A 23250-nucleotide genomic window follows, 5' to 3' on the forward strand; every position below is an offset into this window, starting at 1 on the left:
ATAAAATGTGTTGAGTGCATTGTTAAATAAAACCTGTCTTTCTTTCATACTTTATTTATTAAACTGGGGCGGGTCATAGCCCAGTGGTAAAGTGCATACTTGATGCACGGTCTGTCTGGGATCGATCCCCATCAGTGGGCCCATTTGGCTATTTCTTGTTCCAGCCAATGCACCACGACTGGAATAAAGGCCTTCGCTTGTGCTGTCCTGTCTTTGGATGGTGTATATAAAAGATCCCTTGCTACTGATGGAAAAATGTAGCGGGTTTCCTTAAACAAAACAAACTTTGCATTTATAACCTTTCAAAAAAAAAAGTGAATGTTACTAGATTTGTATAAATAAGAGAAATGCATTTAAACTAGAGAACCAAAATCATGAATTTGATCATTCTCTAGCCACTCCACTCCCGAAAATGGGTATCATGCATTCCACAAGTCTGGTAGGTGGGGGCCAGGTGACTGTTTATACCCAGGGACCTCTTGTTTATCAAGTAAAATGTAGGCATGCAGTCATTGGAGTTTTATTCTTTTGAATAAACTTAAATACAAACAGGGGACACTGTGTTTTCCAAAATTGTGGTTAGTAACATTTGAATTCTAGTCGATTAAAAACAATTGGAAAACAACTTCTGTTTTAAAATTGTGTAGCAATCTCTGAAACTTGCTTAGTGAATCATGATGTAATACTGAACAAAATAATACTGATAATCATAGAAGACTAGTTATTAGTCCCCAACCGGTCCAGCCGGACTGGACTATAGGTTTCATCTCCGTCCTTCTGTCTGTCGATCTGTCCATCTGTCTGTCCCACATATTCCTGATGTTTTTTTGCAGAAGGCTTTGAGATATTGAGCTGAAATTGTGTGTATAGCTTGACCATGTACTGTTATAGATCAAGTTTGACTTTCATGCTGATTTACCCTTTTTTGTATGAGTTATGGCCCTTGAAATTAGGAGATATGAAAATTTGTTTTCCCGGACTTTTTTTCCCGAAGGCCTTGAGATATTAACCTGAAATTTTGTTTATAGCTTTATCATGTACTGTTACGGATCAAGTTTGCCTTTCATGCCGATTTACTCAATTTTGACAGAGTTATGGCCCTTCAACTAATTTACCCACTTTTCATAGATGTTTGGCCCATGAATTTAGGAGATAAGAAACATTATTGGGTCCGATAGTGGACGTATATTGCTTTAGCAGTACTCTCAAAATGCTTTTTTATGGATCTTTTACCAAGATTTATGCATACGTATCACTAAGTTATTACCTGCAGCTCTGTCATCATAAATGCCCACCTATGCTTTAAAAATAAAGAAACATACTTTGTACAGGTGCTTTTAGTCAATTATAAACAGAACTCATTTTAAATATTTTGGGTTATATTTTTGCTTTACTTCCTTGATAAATGCACACAATTGTAAATTATTTTTCAAAAATGATCTTCAGACCCACATGAATATGACTCATAGTATCAAAAACTTTATTTATCAAACCTTTCACAATTCCTCATTTGAATAAAGGTCTAGAAGATTTATACATACACACACACAATTATTAATTTTAATTTAATTTTTTATTTTGTTTTTACAGATTGCTATTTGCTCTTTTTTTACTCAACGCCCTATGGGTGGCGACAAGAGGAAAGCCCCTCTCAGTTTTTTTCGATGGCTGTGGTATTGAGAACCGTGTACTCCAATGTCTTCGGTTGGACAACTCAGATTTGCCGAGATTTGCGACCTGTGTAAAACAGCAGCATGGACCCCTGGTGATGTGAGTTTGTTTCCTCTACTAATCTATCTGTCAGGATCGGTTTTTAAAGTCAAGTAATGGATCCAAATAGATTCTTAGACCTGGAAACACTGGCCACTCTGTGGTATACCCTCTTCTGTTACTAAGGAAAGTAAATGCTCTGCAGTGGACCTGTTTTTTCTTAAAAGTGATCTTTTATCACTTGTCTTTAAACTAGTGACCGGCCTCGGTGGTGTAGGTTCACAGCCTGATAAATACATTGTTAACTGAGATCATTCAGGGCACTACATTAACTCAACAGAAAAGATAAATACATTGTTAACTGAGATCATTCAGGGCTCTACATTAACTCAACAGAAAAGATAAATACATTGTTAACTGAGATCATTCAGGGCTCTACATTAACTCAACAGAAAAGATAAATACATTGTTAACTGAGATCATTCAGGGCTCTACATTAACTCTGGACAGAAAAGATAAATACACTGACAACTGAGATCATTCAGGGCTCTACATTAACTCTCAACAGAATTTTGATCTCTCGAAAACTTCGATCTCTCGATCTGAAGCGAAGGTCCAGGCTGAGTTGCTATATAAATTAGTAATAACGACCTTCGAAAACTCGATAACCTCGACCTCATCTCTTGACCTAATTCTTTGGTCCCGCCATAAAGATTTAACAGAGTATGCACCTCTAAAATTCGACGCGTGTGGATTGATCAAACTGTCATTGCCGATAGTATTTTAAAGACGAATGTATTCTCAATCATGTCAAACAAGCGAAGCGCGCCTGTCTCGGATGGTCTTGGCTGTCGAGGATTAGGATGATAATTACAGAATAATAGATCGCTGACTAAGCGGAACGAAATGGTCCCATGTTTGGTAGTTGGTGTTCATCCATGGTGGAGAGCCTCGCTACGTAATACTTAATTACAGACACGGTCTGGTTAAACCGGCCTCGGTGGCGTCGTGGCAGGCCATCGGTCTACAGGCTGGTAGGTACTGGGTTCGGATCCCAGTCGAGGCATGGGATTTTTAATCCAGATACCGACTCCAAACCCTGAGTGAGTGCTCCGCAAGGCTCAATGGGTAGGTGTAAACCACTTGCACCGACCAGTGATCCATAACTGGTTCAACAAAGGCCATGGTTTGTGCTATCCTGCCTGTGGGAAGCGCAAATAAAAGATCCCTTGCTGCCTGTCGTAAAAAAGAGTAGCCTATGTGGCGACAGCGGGTTTCCTCTAAAAACAGTGTCAGAATGACCATATGTTTGACGTCCAATAGCCGATGATAAGATTAAAAATCAATGTGCTCTAGTGGCGTCGTTAAATAAAACAATCTTTACTTTACAGTCTGGTTAACTTCAAAGAGCATGTTAGAGAGTGTTATGGGAATGTGAATGGGAAATTGTTTAACGTGCCTATTCAGAGCAAGCTGTTGTAGTTGACGCCTGTCCTGGGCACAAGTACTGGCCTCAACTGGTTCTTCAGTCCAGGACAGAAAAGGGTTGGGGTGGGTGAAAGAGGAACCGCCTGCACTAGCAGGTGCAAGGGAGCACAAGCAGTCCAACCGTAGCCGGTAACAGGCGGAGGGTGGAGAGAGTGTTATTCAGCATTCCGTGTTATTTTTCAGATCACATACTTTAAGAATTTGATAACTTTGCAAATTAACTGTAAATTAATCGAGGTCACGGCACTAGGTTTATTACATTTAAGCAAACGTACTTGGGTGACACTCCATCATTGACGTATGCATTCAGTCATCGAATAAAAACATTTCAATGGCAATTTGACACTGAAAGCTGTCCAGCGTTCAGAAAACCAAAAATGTTAAGTCCTAGTTTCTTTTGATGTAAGGACATCCAAAATGATGTCATTTTAGTTTCACGTCATTTCCATTCAAAAATACATCGCGCCACATATTCTTACGTCATTTGAATATCTAGTAATGGCGGACTGGAATTAAAGTTGCGTGTACAGTTTACAAAAACACGTTGTATTAAGCATGACCTTATATGATAAAGAGATTATTACCCTCGTGTATTTCGGTATCGTCAATATCATATATTAGGAATGAAAATAATGTATTATGCTCGCCAGAGGCTCGCATAATACAATTTTTATTCCTAATTAATATATGATATTGACGATACCGAAAAACACTATGGTAATAACCTCTCTCTCTCTCTCTCTCTCTCTCTCTCTCTCTCTCTCTCTCTCTCTCTCCTCTATATATATATATATATATATATATATATATATATATATATATATATATGTATATGTATATGTATGCATGTATATATCCTTTGATCAAACTAATTTTGTAAATATACCTGGTATTATCAACCTGTATTATAGTCATGTACTGTTTGATGAAAAAATTCATATTTATGGGTCATAGTTTCGTTGATATTTTACACTACTACAATTATTTTTGAAAATGTTCTTCATTTGCATTTTCTTTACAAATGTTGTATAAACATACACGTATAACGCAAAAAAAGAAGAAGAAGAACCGTGACCATTTTAAAGTTTTTACTGTTTTTAATTTGTCGTTTTGTTCAGTAACTTTGTTCAAGTTTTTTGTTAGTTTTTCTAATTACTAATTTAAGCAGTAGTTCCCAAATAGTTTTGTACATATTTCCAATTATGTTTCAAGTACGCTGTCCTAGACATATACCTCACCTGCCTGTGAAAAACTGATGTTAAGTTATCATTATGAATGAAAACAACCACTTGTAGAAGTCGTGAGATTGTCGAATTGGCCAACTCCATCGTGACAGTTGGTACTCTGAGCATAGCATAAATCACTATTAATTTAAAACCAGAACATCAAAAGATAATTTTAGAAAATATATATATGGAAAGGAAAACAAACCAGATTAAACTGTGTAAACAAATTATATTAGAGATGGAGTTACTAAAGGGCCTGTATGTCTGAAGGTTTACTATGACATAAAATTGCACTGATAAAAAAGCTATGTACAGTGTATATATTTTAGCTTGAAGTGGAAATTATTTATATTGAGTGATAAGCTTCAACAGAACCGGTAATGGAGTTCAGTCCAGATTTTATTGAAAGCAGTATTGTACCAACAGTAAACAGTATTATGGTAATGGTAAATTGTAAATGTATGAACATTTTAGTCTAGCTAATATAATAGTTTGGAAGGATGGTACTATACCAAATAAAATGATATAGGCGACAATGTTAATGTACGTGGTTAAAAACACTACACTACACTACCACCAACCAAAGTATCATCTATAAATATGAATTCTTGCAGCAAATATACATGATTATGCACTTTTAAAATTAGCCTTTATTTAACGACAGTTAATTTAATAATTATTTAATATTACTGCTGTAAAAACATACCTGAAAATTATACTTTTCCTCAAACAATAACAAAACATGAATCAAAGTTAAAGTCATTTACAGGACATTGTGCCCCACAATTTGGTTTCGTACACAATCGGGTTTCTTCTCTAAGACTATATTTCAGAATAACCAAATGTGCTCTAGTGGTGTCATTAAACAAAACCAAAAACAAACTCTCATACAATTTCATCTTTTTTCTCTTTTTTTTTGAAATACGATCAGATGCATTGGTAATCATCGAACTAAAAAAATGAAACATTGACTTCAATAGACTGTATAGTTTACACGGGAGGTAATTGAAGCAGGAACTTGTTCCATCAATACAAAGTTGTGGCAATAGAAAATATATATATGATTTCTATATTTTTACTGTAACAATTATAGTAAAAATATTACTTTTCACCAATATTACATTTAAGGTTTCTGTAGATCTATATATATATATATTTCATGGCGATGTACATAATAAATGTATATATATGTAAATTCTGTTTATTTTAGACCCAGCGAAACACAGTAACAGGTGCAGGTGCTGAGTTGCCGTCAAGTTTAATTAGATCCATGGCACCAGTCGGGACTTCCATAAAAAACTTTCAGGCCATGATTGTGCTGGAACCCACCAGGCCACAGCTATCTCAGCAGTTGGAGGAACCTGGTACCAGCACTGGGAGTCATACCACCAGCCAGCAGCCAGGAACCAGCTACAATGTAGCTGGTACCGGCACTGGCAGTCACACCGTCAGCCAGCAGGCAGGAACCAGCTACAGTGTAGCTGGTACCGGCACTGGCAGTCACACCGTCAGCCAGCAGCCAGGAACCAGCTACACTGTAGCTGGTACCGGCACTGGCAGTCACACCATCAGCCAGACAGGAAGCAGCTATAGTGACAGTGACGGTGAGGTGGTAGATGTCCCACATGGTTCTAACCATCAAAATAGGTATCAGTCATATCCATTCACCAACGAGGACTTGAGTTACTTCCTCAATGAGTTTTTTCCTACACGATATGGCTTCCAAAAGGCAAAAGGTGATTATTGTGTGCCCGCGCGATATGCTGTAGTGCGTCCACGCTCTTCAGTTCATCGCATCCGAAGGGCAGAAGGTGATTGTAATTATGATTGTCACAGGCTAGACTCTGATGATACGTCTGTGCCAGAGTCTGACTCTGAAAATTATGATTTTCACAGGCTAGACTCTGATGTTATGTCCGTGCCAGAGTCTGACTCTGAAGACCATCAGATGCGTGATGAGAGACCCCTGGAGGGAATGGAGTTTGATGAAAGAAGCCTGCCCTCTCATCACAGTATAGCATCTGAAGGCTGCATGTATAGCTGCATGCCATGCATACCATTACCCCAAAGAAACAGGCCTTCAGAGGTGTACGGATTTGGAGACGTCACCCTGACGGTGCCCGATAATCAAATTCAGGAAAGAGATCTATACTTTCCAAGGTAGTATGCCACACTTCAGCACGGTCGTCAGTATGGTGGCTACTTCATGGGCTACACTTTTCGATTAGCAGCAAGGGTTCTTTTATATGCATAATCACCAAAGACAGGATAGTACATACCACAGCCTTTCCAATATAGTATTCCACGCTTCGGCACGGTTGTCAGTATGGTGGCCACTTCATGGCCTACTCTTTTCGATTAGCAGCAAGGGTTCTTTTATATGCATAATCACCAAAGACAGGATAGTACATACCACAGCCTTTGATATACTAGTCGTGGTGCACTGGCTGGAACGAGAAACACCACCCCGAGAACAGGGAACCTCTTTGACCTTGATCCTTTCTGGACTGTCCATGGTAGCCATGGATCTATTCATGGAAAAGCAACTCGGCACCACAGATGCACTCTACACTAACCTGGACCGACTTACTGATGAGGCGAAAACATCCAAACAACGAAGCCAATGTTTAGAGTAAAGGACACACGTGTGAGATCCACTTGGGAAGCTATATTCTTAAACAGCAAGGCTGGAACAAAACAAAAATACAGTGTTTAGAGTAAAGGACACGCGTGTGAGATCCACTTAGGAAGCTATATTCTTAAACAGCAAGGCTGGAACAAAACAAAAATACAGTGTTTAGAGTAAAGGACACGCGTGTGAGATCCACTTAGGAAGCTATATTCTTAAACAGCAAGACTGGAACAAAACAAAAATACAGTGTTTAGACTAAAGGACACGCGTGTGAGATCCACTTAGGAAGCTATATTCTTAAACAGCAAGACTGGAACAAAACAAAAATACAGTGTTTAGACTAAAGGACACGCCTGTGAGATCCACTTAGGAAGCTATATTCTTAAACAGCAAGGCTGGAACAAAAAATACAGTGTTTAGAGTAAAGGAAACGCCTGTGACATCCACTTAGGAAGCTATATTCTTAAACAGCAAGGCTGGAACAAAACAAAAATACAGTGTTTAGAGTAAAGGAAACGCCTGTGACATAAGCTATATTCTTAAACAGCAAGGCTGGAACAAAACAAAAATACAGTGTTTAGACTAAAGGACACGCGTGTGAGATCCACTTAGGAAGCTATATTCTTAAACAGCAAGGCTGGAACAAAACAAAAATACAGTGTTTAGACTAAAGGACACGCGTGTGAGATCCACTTAGGAAGCTATATTCTTAAACAGCAAGGCTGGAACAAAACAAAAATACAGTGTTTAGACTAAAGGACACGCGTGTGAGATCCACTTAGGAAGCTATATTCTTAAACAGCAAGGCTGGAACAAAACAAAAATACAGTGTTTAGACTAAAGGACACGCATGTGAGATCCACTTAGGAAGCTATATTCTTAAACAGCAAGGCTGGAACAAAACAAAAATACAGTGTTTAGAGTAAAGGACACGCATGTGAGATCCACTTAAAAAGCTATATTCTTAAACAGCAAGGCTGGAACAAAACAAAAATACATTGTTTAGAGTAAAGGACACGCGTGTGAGATCCACTTAGGAAGCTATATTCTTAAACAGCAAGGCTGGAACAAAACAAAAATACAGTTTCTAGCATATAGTACTGTCTTGTGTTGTTTATTGGGGAAGCTGAAGTTGGTTCGATATTCAACGTTCAACATTCAATATTGAATATTGCTCTGACAGAACAACATTCAACATTTAGGGGGGGGGGGGGGGGGGGGTTTTCTCTGAATTATACAACATCCTGGAATTTTGAAACTAAACATAGAATGTTTATCATATGATAAACAAGTGTTCAGCAGTGCACATTCAACCCATATATAACAAACACGGGGTGGCTTAGGCGCATCTTTCGAGGTAACGCCCAAGCCATAAACATATGGTACACAGTATAACTACACCATGCATACTCGTTTGGAGTCATGCAGCTCTGAAACTGAACATAGAAAGTTTATGAAATTCTACATATCCGTCCTATAGTGCACGTTATTTGGTAATGTGAAGAGTCTAGGGTGGCTCAAGACCCTATCTGGACGTGACGCCCCATTAAATGTCGAAATTCGAAGATTGAGCTCAATATTCAGATTAGACGCACAATTCTGAAACTAAACATAGAAAATTTGTCATATGATAAACAACTGTTCATTAGTGCTCATCCAACCCATACATGACAAAAACGGTGTGGCTCAGGGGCAACTTTCCAAATAACGCCCCATCACTATATATGGAACAACAATTCTGAAACTAAACATAGAATGTTTATCACATGATAAACATCTGTTCATTAGTGCACATCCAACCCATATATAACAAAAACGGGGTGGCTCAGGGACAACTTCCCAAATAACGCCCCATCACTATATATGGAACACAGTGTAAAATCAAGATAACAACAATTTTGAAACTAAACATAGAATGTTTATCATATGATAAACAAGTGTTCACCAGTGCACATTCAACCCATATATAACAAACTCGGGGTGGCTCTGGGGTAAATTCCAAGGTAACGCCCCATCCCTATATATGGCTATAAGAACAACTACACAAAACTCGATTACAGTCATTCAATTCTGAAACTAAACTTGGAAATTTTATAGAATTCTACAGATACATTCTATAATGCATGTTTTATGGAAATATGAAGTCTATGGTGGCTCGAGACTGTGTGAACATGACGCCCCATTAAACGTCAAAATTCGGAGATCAGCTCAATATTCAGATTAGACCCACAATTCTGAAACTAAATATTATGATAAACAAGTGTTCAGTAGTGGACATCCATCCCACAAATTATGTCTCAGGGGCAACTTCCCAAGTTACGCCCCATCCATATATATGATACACAGTGTAAAATCAAGTTACCCACAATTCTGAAACTAAACATAGATTGTTTATCATATGACAAAGAGTTGTTCAGCAGTGTTCAAATTTGGATATTCACATTGGACTGACAATTCTCAAAGTAAACATAAAACGTTTATCATATGACGGAGATAGAAATAAACATAGAATGGGAAATAGACTAACCCTATAGCTGTGATAGATTACGGTGATGCTATTTAAGACTGACATTGTAGTGAATCCACCTAAAGAGCCAAAACATATAGCTTTGCATTTGTTTGCATTAGCACGGGGTGGGATTTAGCTGAATCGGTTGAGAGCTTTCCCGAGGCACTTGCGTCGTAGAATCGAATTACCTGGGTGGATACATTCAACTCGGGTTTTTTTCCCCTTCCAACCAGGGAAAACCGTAGTGGGTTTCCTCTGATGATTACGTGTCAGAATTACCAAATATTTGACATCCGATAGACCATGATTAATTAATCAATGTGCTCTATATTGTACATTACTGACCCCTCCAATTGCAAGTATCTTCTGACACTTATGTAGCAGGATTGGTGTAGAAGCCATTATTCACGCCTATTTTGCTATTTCTCGTTCCAGTCAGTGCACCCCGATTTGTATATGAAAGTCCGTGGTATGTGTTATCCTGTCTGTGGAATGGTCCATATAAAATATACATCGCCACTAATAAAAACCTGTAGCGGGTTATGTCAGATATATAAATGTTTGACATCCAAATATAACCGATGATTAATAAATCAATTTGCTCTAGTGGTGTCGTTCAACAAAATAACTTTTAACTTTTTTAATGCCAGGGTTATAATATTCATTCTGCAAATGACACCAGAAAACTAAAATTGGCTGAATTACTATCATATCACACGTCATTAGGATGGCGTGTACACATTTCAGACATGGCAAATTGAGATGTCCTTACATGTACATTGTCTGATGTTTCGCTTCTGCCAATTTCAAAATGGCAAAAAACCCTCATTTTCAGGCATATGGTGCCCTGAGAGTTTCTAACAGTCAATATTTCTAAGCGTTATATTAACATAAAACAAGTCAAGTGAGATAAAAGAAGTATTTATTTTTTAATGTAATAAAATATTAGTATAACAATATACTAACATTAAGTCTGGCTTAACGCAATAACAATAGATTCAAATTTCTTTGTCGACATAATATTTTTTATGAAAAAAAAAAAGTATTATAGCTCCTTAGACAACAATTGAACAACAAAAGGAAAGAAATTATTTTAATATATATATATATATATATATATATATATATATATATATATATAACCCAACTCGACTCAAGAATTTCAGACTAGATATACTCTTTAAATCCGTTCTTTTAGTACAGTAAACACAAATAAATTTTAGTTTTGCGATAACAATACAAAACGTGCAACGACCGCCGGTAGTAGGGGTGCAGAGTAGGTGGTTACAAGTGCCTCTTAACAATGCCAGAAGTAACTACTGAACACTCCCCGAAGTCGTCAGACTAAGCCCACAGCTAAAAGCTGATGGGGGAATGGCAGGTGTGTGGCACAGATAGCCACAAGAGACAAGCACCTGTCGCGGTTGGAGAGACAAGGACTGGGATGTGGAGGTGGACAGCGAAAGAAGTTGAAAGATAGGAGGAGTTGCCAGATCTGGAAGAAATGAGATGGAATTCAAAGGTGAGAAAGGAAAGGGGGCAGTGGGCAGCATATTTATTTATTATTTTATTAATTAGAGTTTGGAAACATAGTTCGACATCAAATAAGGCAAAAGCCTTGGTAGGGTGACGATACTCGATTTGCATACACAAAAATGGAATAAATAATACTTTCCCACTATTCCTGTAGGATTGCAGGATACAAATAATAACTGGTTACTGTCTTAAGATATCGGTTTTATCCTGCAAAGGTTAGAATGGTGAATGCAGCGAGGCCGATATTCATAAGACAGTAATCAAACCAATTATTGCCAATTATATACATATATACACATGCGTGAAGGGGGAGGGGAGGGGGCGGGGAGATATCACACAAATATACCAGAGATCAAAAAATATTTTTGTGAAAGGAGATCCGGGATATCACCATGTGGGTTGAGTAGTAGGAAATACGCTGACTTTAAGATAAGTACGACGTATAAATGTAAGTGAAAGTCGACATTCATTTAGTTCATTCATTTCAACTTATTTTCTTGCTTATATCCAAGTAAGGTTCAAGCATGCTGTCCTGGGCACACACCTCATCTATCTGGCTGTCTGTCTAGGACAGTGTGTTAGTTGTTAGTGTTTAGTGAGCGAAAAGAGAGTAGTGGTCTTACACCTACCCACCGAGTCGATAAAACAAACTCGCTCTGGGTGGAAGCCGGTACCGGGCTGCGAACCCAGTACCTACCAGCCTTAATTCCGATGGCTTAACAACGACACTACCGAGAATGGTAGTCAACATTAATTTATCGCCAAAACTGGGACATAGCCAGATACACATACAGGCACGCGTGAACACACGTAAATATACATGCTTGCATGCATACAGCATCCATCCATTCATCCGAGACAGGACGTAGCCCATTGGTAAATAAGTTGCCTGATGTGCGGTCTGTCTAGGATCGATCCCCGTAGGTGGACCCATTAGATTATTTATCGTCCCAGCCAGTGCGCCACGAGTGGTATATCAAATAACGTGATATGTGCTATTCAGTCTGTGGGATGGTGCATACAAACGACCCCTTGCTACTAAATGGTGGGTTTCCTATCTAAAACTCTAGCCGGTGATTCAGAAATTAATCAATGTGTTCTAGTGTTGTCGTTAATCAAACCAAACTTTAAACATTCATCGATCCACCCACGTACGTACCTACATACCAACCCACCCATATACCAATATTCAATTTCATACATGGGGTGGGACGTAGCCTAGTGGTAAAGCGCTCACTTGATGTGCGGTCGGTTTGGGATTGGTCACTGTCGGTGGGCCCATTGGGCTATTTCTCGATCCAGCCAGTGCACCATGACTGGTATATCAAAAGCCATGGTATGTGCTATCCTGTCTGTGGGATGGTGAATATAAAAGATACCATGCTACTAATGAAAAAAAAATGTAGCGGGTTTCCTCTCTATGACTGTGTCAAAATGACCATATGTTTGAAATCCAATAGCCGATGATTAATAAATCAATGTGATCTAGTGGTGTTGTAAAAAAACAACTTTTTTAACATATATGCATAGATAGTAGATACACACACACACACACACACACAGAGAGAGAGAGAGAGAGAGAGAGAGAGAGAGAGAGAGAGAGGGGGGGGGGGTATTAACAGTGTTTTTCGGTACGTCAATATCATAAATTAGGAATAACAAATATATATATATATATATATATATATATATATATATATATATATATATATCCTAATATATGATATTGACGATACCAAAACTCACAAGGGTAATAATCTCTTTATCATGTTTTTGTAAACTGTACACGCAACTTTAATTCCATTCCGCCGGTACTAGATGTTCAAATGACGTAAGAATATGTGGCGCGGTGTCTTTTTGAATGGAAATGATGTCAAACTCGACGTAATTTTGGTGTCCTTACATCAAATTAAACTAGTGCTTAACGTTTTTTGTTGTTTTCTGAATGCTGCACAGATTTCCGTGTAAAGTTACTATTGAAATGTTTTATTTGATGACTATGAATGCATACGTCAACTGTTGAGTGTCACCCTAGTAATAAGCATAGTGCCGTGACTTCGCTTAATTTGCAAAATTATCAAATTCTTGAAGTATGTGATATGAAAAATATCACATACTTTTATTTCACTGAAAATAAAAGATCTTATATGAAAACACACACACACACACACACACACACACACACACACACACACACACACACAGAGAGAGGGGGGGGGGGGGGGAGAGGGAGAGAGAGATAAATAATGCAGATAATCACAAAATAAATACAATTCACTGTTTATCAAAATAAAACTGTGTGTTGGGTTTGAATTTTGTACCACAGCCAGCTGTTCACTATATGATAATATCTGCTACATGTAGGACCTCTCAAATTATTACGGCTGTTAGACTTGATAATGAGAGAATGAAACAGAAAATAATGCTTTTAAATACACACTTCACTAACAGAACTATGGTGCAAACGAGGATATTTTTTTTTAATTGGACACATTCGCTTCTGACAATCAGGTCTAAAACCAAAAATTCCTATTTTGAGAGGAAACCCGCTGTCGCCACTTCATGGGCTACTCTTTCCGATTAGCAGCAAGGAATCTTTTATTTGTGCTTCCCACAGGCAGGATAGCACAAAGCATAGCCTTTGTTGAACCAGTTATGGATCACTGGTCGGTGCAAGTGGTTTACACCTATCCATTGAGCCTTGCGGAGCATCTGTTGACCGATGGCCTAACCACGATGCCACCGAGGCCGGTCTGCTAATACAAATAAATTATGTTATACAGATTTGGGTATTTACGTCAGACATATGGTTAAGGACCAAACATATATTGAGAGACGAAACCTGCTGTTGCCACTTCATGGGCTACTCTTTTCGATTAACAGCAAGGGTTCTTTTATATGCACCATCCCACAGACAGGGTAGTACATACCGTGGCCTTTGGTATACCAGTCGTGATGCAATGGCTGGAACGACAAATAGATCAATAAGCCCACCGACAGGGATCGATCCCAGACCAACCGTGCATCAAGTGAGCGCTTTAAGACAGGGCTACGTCCCACCCTTACTGTACGGGAGAAGCGTGTTCGAAACCCTAGTGGTATATGAGCACGTTAAACTAGTTACCTACCTACCTTACTGGAGAATTTTGAAATTAAGATGCGTTTTCCTGATAATTTAGTGTTCAAGGTCTATACTGTGGATGATGAAGTTAGAAAAACAACAGTTAATTAAACATGACACTTCAAACGGGACAGAAGGGGGGTGGAGTATAGTTGAAAATGGGCAGAATTTTGGAAATAGCAATTAGTGAAAAAGTTGATATAATTTTTAACAAAAAGAGAAAAAGTTAGCAAGCCAGAAATAAGATGGAATTGACTGCTCGACCGAATATTTATATAGGCCCCTAATTTGGAGCATTTTAGAAGGACAGTCCAAAAATAAATAAGAGAAAGAAGAGAGGATCCCACTATTTAATAAAACAGGAAAAAAAAGGAGTAATTTCGACAAAAGTTTTAACGAAGGTCTAAAAGTTTAAAGTCCGATCTATATGTCCACGTGTGTGGCCTCGTTAAGGCTGTTAATGTGCACAGCTTGTAGGAACGAGATGAGTTGCATCCCGTCAAGAAAACCTCTAGGGTGACAGTCATTAGATGTGGAAGGTGTAGTGTTGTGATGAAATACAAATCTTGAGAAGTCGGATCCGTCTGAACAAGAGAGTATCAGACTAGATATAATCCAGTCGTCATGGTTGGTATGATGCGGACGGGTCCAGCTTCGGAGGTTACGAGATGGTACCAATATAAAATAGAGTATAGTACTGTATAGTCTAGAAAATAATAGTAGGGGCCGACCCCGCTTCCTATTTCTTCTTAGTGTGAAGTAGTCAATCTTCCAGTGCTGCTAGGACAGGCTCGGACAGGTAGAGACTAAATGCGAACAACCGTGGCGTTCTGCAGAATCATCGAAAAACACGTCCACAAAAGTCAGCCGGACAAAAACACGTGAAGGCAAGGAAACTCGCTAAAAAGAATCCAAACTGGTGGTGCAGGCTGTCGAAACGAGAAGCGTCGTAGCGTTCAATCAGTTCCAGTGGCCGCATTCATCCCAGTAGAAAACTCCATTTACTCCATTTCCATGACAATAAGCGAAAAGGTAAACATTTCCTGGGAAAATGGGGGATGCCCCCCCCCCCCCTCCCACTGATTGTGTATAAGCGAAACAAACACATACATCTTACCGTGGCGAGTTCCAGACTGGGAATGACTGGACCAATGAACTATTGATCTAGTCTGCGTCAAAAGTAAACCCAATTAATTGGCATTTAACTACATATTAAATGATACTAAAACTCATATAAAATGATATTTTAAAGGCATACTTCACGGATTTAAGGACCGTATTTCTCTAAAAATGGATAATAAATACAAATTACATTAATTGTTGGAAACCAAATCTAGCTATCGCATCACCTTAACTGAACCATGATGGAGTGAAATCCATGTCATCCCTCTCGGCAATTTTAGTTTTTGAATTATGGACCATTGCCATAATTAATTCAATTATTTTTACAAAATGTCATTAATAAATGGAGTATGATGGTTATGAAGATGGTTGAATAAAGTATATTTAGGGACAAATCAAATTATTTTTGTTCAGGTAATACTTTGTTAGACCATTAAATAGGTCAGTGGTCTGTGACAATATGCCTTTAAGATTTAAACCCATACCATGTCCCATAATTTTCTTTTACAAAAAATGTCTTTGTAAAAAAAAAAAAAAAAGTTTCTTAACAAATTGCCATTGAATTATATAGATTTTGATTAAATCTCTGCTTTGTTTTTAAATGCAGAACACGGAGGCTTAACAGTATTAACGTTAGTGGGGTCGTATTGTCAATGTTTGACATTTTATTCAGAAAGCGAAACATATTGGTCTTCCCCAGTAACAAAGTTGCGAAAAACATCCAAGTGTAAATTGTTGTCGCAATTAATGTTAATAGTAAATGTATGTAGTATTAAACAAGCGTATTCAGGGTCTGAAATTAGCTGAGATTCCTGCCGGACATCCTGCTGTCCGAATCACAACTTGCTGGACCAAATAAATACATTATAAGGCTTTATTTGTATCGACGTGTTTGTTTGTTTTTGTTTGTTTGTTTTTGTTGTTGTTGTTGTTGTTTTTAGCCACTAGCTAGTGTGATCGCCAGTTTTTGTTGACAATAACACAGGCCCACAGGAACAACATCTGGAGTGTGTGGGGGGGGGGGGGGGGGGGGGGGGGGAGGGGGCTCTAGTGAGGTAGGGCACAGTCTCAACTTGCTGGACCAAAAAATACACATGTACATAAATACCACATTTTTTGTATATATCCACACCTTTTGTATAGATGCACCTTTTGTATAGATGTTTGGCAGTAAAGCTAATGTGAATAAATGTTATCTAGATTCAGGCATTCGGGTAACACACACACACACACACACACACACACACACACACACAATTAAACGAAAATGCCTGAATCTAGATAACATTTATTCACATTAGCTTTACTGCCAAACATCTATACAGTGGACTCTGTCCAAACCGGCATTCTGTGTAAACCGGCAGAGTTTTAAAGTCCCGTCCAGCTACCGTTAAGACTTCAGATGCAACTTCAAGAACAAAAGTTATTCAGTCAGGGTTATGATGTCCAGGGACTCTTGGGGACATCAAACGTTTTATGGTAGGCATTTGGAGACCATGTTTACTAAATATGATGAATCATTAACCAAAATGATGGCCGATACTATTCCATATTTTGAACTTTTAAATCTCTTTGGTGAAACTCTTGCACATTTATTATTTTCTCATCGTTTTAGATAAGTGACGGACTTGACAGCTGTTATGGCAGTATTCATGACGTGTGCAGTATTATTATGCTCACATTTCGCGAATACCCGATATCATCACTGTTTTAACAGTGATTCACGGGTGTATGTCATCACAGCTGTATTTATTCTAATGAGCACTGCCCTATTCTTGTTTTCATTTAGTAAACTAGTCTGGATGTGGCAGTCCTCTTTGAGCAATGCAGGGACGATGTATTGTCCAGTATCTCGAGGTGAGTGGCCTAGGGCCTCTTTCTCCCCCTCCTATAGGGAGGGCCTCTTTCTCCCCATCAAATTTTTGTTTGCCTGAGCCCCACTAGTATGTAAAACTAATAAATTAAAAAAGTGATGTAATCACCACCCCCCCCCCCCCCCCCCCCCCACACCTTTTTATTTTTTTTTCGAATAATAAAAATATATATAAAAAATAAAAATAAAAAAATAATAAAATAAATAAATAATCCTGGCTATGCCAATGAATCTAATATAGTGAAAATTGGCATGGATTTAGCAGCGACCTGTCCCCGAAAAAAAACATCTAAGAAGTTCCAAAATTATTCAATGTAGTAACTTTAAACAGTATTAAGCAACCACGTGTTAGAAACGATGTCATCTTAATATTCTCTAAAACCATTTATAATCAAATTTGTCTCAGGAGAATGTATCACAAAAGTTATTAAATGTATGTCTCTTTTGAAATTCATCGCTGATTGTGTTTTGATTTAAATTTCAAATGTGGCAGTTCTGTAAAACCAAGCATGGGTGTTGTCATCAAATAATATTGCAATGACATTTGTACTATGGCTGCATTTGTAATATTAATCTGGTGGGCCCATTGGGCTATTTCTCGCTCCAGCCAGTGCACCACGACTGGTATCATTCCAATGGCATGTGCTATCCTGTCTGTGGGATAGTGCATAAAAAAGATCCCAGCTGCTAGTCGAAAAGAGTGATCCATGAAGTGGTATACAGCTGGTTTCCCTACCTCAATATCTTGTGTTGTCCTTAAACCAGTCTGGATGTGGCAGTCCTCTGTAGCAGTGATCCACGGGTGTATGTCAACACGGCTGTATTTATTCCAATGAGAGTGTCCCGTGTTTATTTGTTGTACAGAGCGTATAATACAGAATGACTAGTCTACATGTACCCCGAACCTCTGAGTGTGATATTTCGCGTTAACGGGTGTATGTACATCACGGCTGTATATATACCAATGAGCACAGCCCATTCTTGTACCACGAGTAAACCGTGTGATATTTGGCGTTAACTGAGGGTGTACTGTACAGAGCGTATCATCATACTGAATTATTCCACATGAGCACGTCCTATTCTTGTTTTGATTTAGTAAACTAGTCTGGATGTGGCAGTCCTCTGAGCAGTGACCCACGGGTGTATGTTATCACGGCTGTATTTATTCCAATGAGCACAGCCCTATTCTTGTTTTGATTTAGTAAACTAGTCTGGATGTGGCAGTCCTCTGAGCAGTGATCCACGGGTGTATGTCATCACGGCTGTATTTATTCCAATGAGCACTGTCCTATTCTTGTTTTGATTTAGTAAACTAGTCTGGATGTGGCAGTCCTCTGAGCAGTGATCCACGGGTGTATGTCATCACGGCTGTATTTATTCCAATGAGCACTGTCCTATTCTTGTTTTGATTTAGTAAACTAGTCTGGATATGGCAGTCCTCTGAGCAGTGATTCACGGGTGTATGTCATCACGGCTGTATTTATTCCAATGAGCACTGTCCTATTCTTGTTTTGATTTAGTAAACTAGTCTGGATGTGGCAGTCCTCTGAGCAGTGATTCACGGGTGTATGTCATCACGGCTGTATTTATTCCAATGAGCACTGTCCTATTCTTGTTTTGATTTAGTAAACTAGTCTGGATGTGGCAGTCCTCTGAGCAGTGATCCACGGGTGTATGTCATCACGGCTGTATTTATTCCAATGAGCACAGTCCTATTCTTGTTTTGATTTAGTAAACTAGTCTGGATGTGGCAGTCCTCTGAGCAGTGACCCACGGGTGTATGTCATCACGGCTGTATTTATTCCAATGAGCACAGTCCTATTCTTGTTTTGATTTAGTAAACTAGTCTGGATGTGGCAGTCCTCTGAGCAGTGATCCACGGGTGTATGTCATCACGGCTGTATTTATTCCAATGAGCACAGCCCTATTCTTGTTTTGATTTAGTAAACTAGTCTGGATGTGGCAGTCCTCTGAGCAGTGATTCACGGGTGTATGTCATCACGGCTGTATTTATTCCAATGAGCACAGTCCTATTCTTGTTTTGATTTAGTAAACTAGTCTGGATGTGGCAGTCCTCTGAGCAGTGATTCACGGGTGTATGTCATCACGGCTGTATTTATTCCAATGAGCACTGTCCTATTCTTGTTTTGATTTAGTAAACTAGTCTGGATGTGGCAGTCCTCTGAGCAGTGACCCACGGGTGTATGTCATCACGGCTGTATTTATTCCAATGAGCACAGCCCTATTCTTGTTTTGATTTAGTAAACTAGTCTGGATGTGGCAGTCCTCTGAGCAGTGATTCACGGGTGTATGTCATCACGGCTGTATTTATTCCAATGAGCACTGTCCTATTCTTGTTTTGATTTAGTAAACTAGTCTGGATGTGGCAGTCCTCTGAGCAGTGATTCACGGGTGTATGTCATCACGGCTGTATTTATTCCAATGAGCACTGTCCTATTCTTGTTTTGATTTAGTAAACTAGTCTGGATGTGGCAGTCCTCTGAGCAGTGATTCACGGGTGTATGTCATCACGGCTGTATTTATTCCAATGAGCACTGTCCTATTCTTGTTTTGATTTAGTAAACTAGTCTGGATGTGGCAGTCCTCTGAGCAGTGATTCACGGGTGTATGTCATCACGGCTGTATTTATTCCAATGAGCACTGTCCTATTCTTGTTTTGATTTAGTAAACTAGTCTGGATGTGGCAGTCCTCTGAGCAGTGATTCACGGGTGTATGTCATCACGGCTGTATTTATTCCAATGAGCACCGTCCTATTCTTGTTTTGATTTAGTAAACTAGTCTGGATGTGGCAGTCCTCTGAGCAGTGATTCACGGGTGTATGTCATCACGGCTGTATTTATTCCAATGAGCACCGTCCTATTCTTGTTTTGATTTAGTAAACTAGTCTGGATATGGCTGTCCTCTGAGCAGTGATCCACGGGTGTATGTCATCACGGCTGTATTTATTCCAATGAGCACTGTCCTATTCTTGTTTTGATTTAGTAAACTAGTCTGGATATGGCTGTCCTCTGAGCAGTGATCCACGGGTGTATGTCATCACGGCTGTATTTATTCCAATGATAATGTCCTATTCTTGTTTTGATTTAGTAAACTAGTCTGGATGTGGCAGTCCCCTGCATCAATATAGGACGATGTATTGTTTAGTAAAAGATCTAAGGAGTGGCTGTCCTATAGGGAGGACCTCTTTCTCCCCATCAACTTTTGTTTGCCTGTCGCCACATAGTATGACTAATAAAATGTGATGGTGCAACCCCCCCCCCCCCCCCCCCCCCCCCAAAAAAAAAATTCTAAAAACCATTTATAAAAATGTGTCTCAAAATAAATAAATAAATAAATAATTAAAAAAATTCTGGCTATGCCAATGCATCTAATATAGTGAAAATTGGCCTGGATTTAGCAACGACCTGTTTTTTAAAAACACATCTAAGAAGTTCCAAAATTATTCAATATAGTAAAATTAACACGTATTAAGCAACCACATGTTAAACAATGTCATCTTAATATTCTCTAAAACCATTTATAATAAAATATGTCTCAGGAGAATACATCACAAAAGTTATTAAATGGCTGTTTTGAAATTCATCGCTGATTGTACATGTTAAATTTCAAATTTGTTATGTAAAACCAAGCATGGGTGTTTCAAAATAATGTTGCATACATTTGTACTATGTCTGTATTTATAATATTAATCAGTGGGCCCATTGGGCTATTTCTCGCTCCAGCCAGTGCACCACGACTGGTACATCAAAGGACGTGGCATGTGCTATCCTGTCTGTGGGATAGTGCATAAAAAAGATCCCTTGCTGCTAGTCGAAAAGAGTATCTCATGAAGTGGCGACAGCGAGTTTCCTTCCTCAATATCTGTGTTGTCCGTAACTACATGTCCGATGCCATATAACCGTAAATGAAATGTGTTGAGTGCGTCGTTAAATAAACCATTTCCCTCCTTCCTTGTAATATTAATATATATAAAACCCCATTAAACAATATACAGTGCTGGGGCTACCATTGCATATCAACCACAACCTACCGTGTGATATTTCGCGTTAACAAGGGTGTACTGTACAGAGCGTATATAATACAGAATGAGGCACATGTACCACGACCTACCGTGTGATATTTCGCGTCAACAAGGGTGTACTGTACAGAGCGTATATAATACAGAATGAGGCACATGTACCACGACCTACCGTGTGACATTTCGCGTTAACAAGGGTGTACTGTCAGGACGTATACAATAAAGTTAAAAGTTTGTTTTGTTTAACGACACCACCAGACCACATTAATTTATTAATCATCACCTATTGGTTGTCAAATATTTGGTAATTTTGACATATATTCTCAGAGAGAAAGCTTGCTATATTTTTATCTTTTATATGCCCAACCCCAGACAGGATAGCACATACCACAGCCTTTGATATACCAGTTGGAATGAGAAAAAACACAATCAGTTGAATGGATCCACTGAGATGGTTTGATAGCCCAGTAGTGAAACGCTAGCCTGATGTGCGGTCGATCTGGAATCAAAGGCCGTGGTAAGTGTTTTCATGTCTGGGGAAAAGGGCATATATAAGATCCTTTGCTACATTAGGAAATATGTAGCAGATTTTCTCTGATGACTACGTGTCAGAATTACCAAATGCTCGAGAGATTGTTTTGTTTAACGACACCACTAGAGCATATTGATTTATTAATCACCGGCTATTGAATGTCAAACATTTGGTAATTTTCACATATAGTTTTAGAGAGGAAACCCGCTACATTTTTCCATTAGTAGCAAGGGATCTTTTATATGTACTATCCCATAGACAGGATAACACATACCATGGTCTTTGATATTCCAGTCGTGGTGCACTGGCTGGAACGAGAAATAGCCCAAATGAGCCCACCGACAGTAAATGATCCAAAACCGACCGCGCATCAAGCGAGCACTTTACCACTGGGCTACGTTCTGCCCTGGGCGAATACAGAACAACGTGTGTACCACATTCCCATGCGACATGCAGAATGTGTCATGTACCAAATAGCCTGTGTCTTTTCAAATCATTTCTGAAAGTGTAATTCTTTACCAGCATCGCTGATGTAGTGGTTAAGCCATTGGGTAAGTGTAAGAATTCTACATCGACTTCTCTCACACTAACCACATTAACAACTAACCACTATGCCTCTGTCCAAGACAAACAGCGCAGAGAGATGGAGTGTGTGCCCAGGACAGCGTCCTTGAACCTTATTTGGATATAAGCACAGACATAACTATAAATAAATTACTAAATGTGCTTTTTTTGTTTTTATCACCGCAAATGAAAGTTATTGAACTTTCATTGCACAGATAAACCATTATTGTAAACCAAGATAAAAACAAGATCAGCAAACGGAATGTTTTTCTTTTACTGTCTTACAACAAATGTCCTACATTTTAGAATTAACAGCGTTTGTGACACACAGTAAATATCATTCAACACTACCAGAGATCTCGCCGTTGTTCCTACATGTGGCTTGATGGTCCTGTATGCATCTGTATGCAAGATATGATGTGGATAAGGATTTCTTGCTATGTGCAGTGGACCATGAAAAGTAGGTCACAGTGACCTAGTAATAGTATGCAACACACCACCATCCCAAGTAGTTCCTACATTTTTTATATATTTATATGAAAGTTCAATAAATTTAATAAGTATGTCATGTACTAGTGTTGTCCACAACTTATGTTATATGGTCTGGATATGGATTTACTGTTATATGTGCAGTAGGCTGTGAAATGTAGGTCACAGTGGCCTAGTAATAGTACGCGATGCACCACCATCCCAAGTTGTTCCTACATGTGAGGTTTGATGGTCCTGTACGCATCTGTATGCAAGATATGCTCTAGACAAGAACAAGTTAACAGACAGACGGACAATGGCATACCATAATAAGACTCATCATAGATGGGTGTATAAAAATGAAATTGTGAAATTAACACATCCAAATATAAACAAGGTCATAATTCAACAATAAAAATGTGGACCCAT

The sequence above is a fragment of the Gigantopelta aegis genome, chromosome 13 (assembly GCF_016097555.1).
Source record: "Gigantopelta aegis isolate Gae_Host chromosome 13, Gae_host_genome, whole genome shotgun sequence".
In the NCBI taxonomy this organism is placed as follows: domain Eukaryota; kingdom Metazoa; phylum Mollusca; class Gastropoda; order Neomphalida; family Peltospiridae; genus Gigantopelta; species Gigantopelta aegis.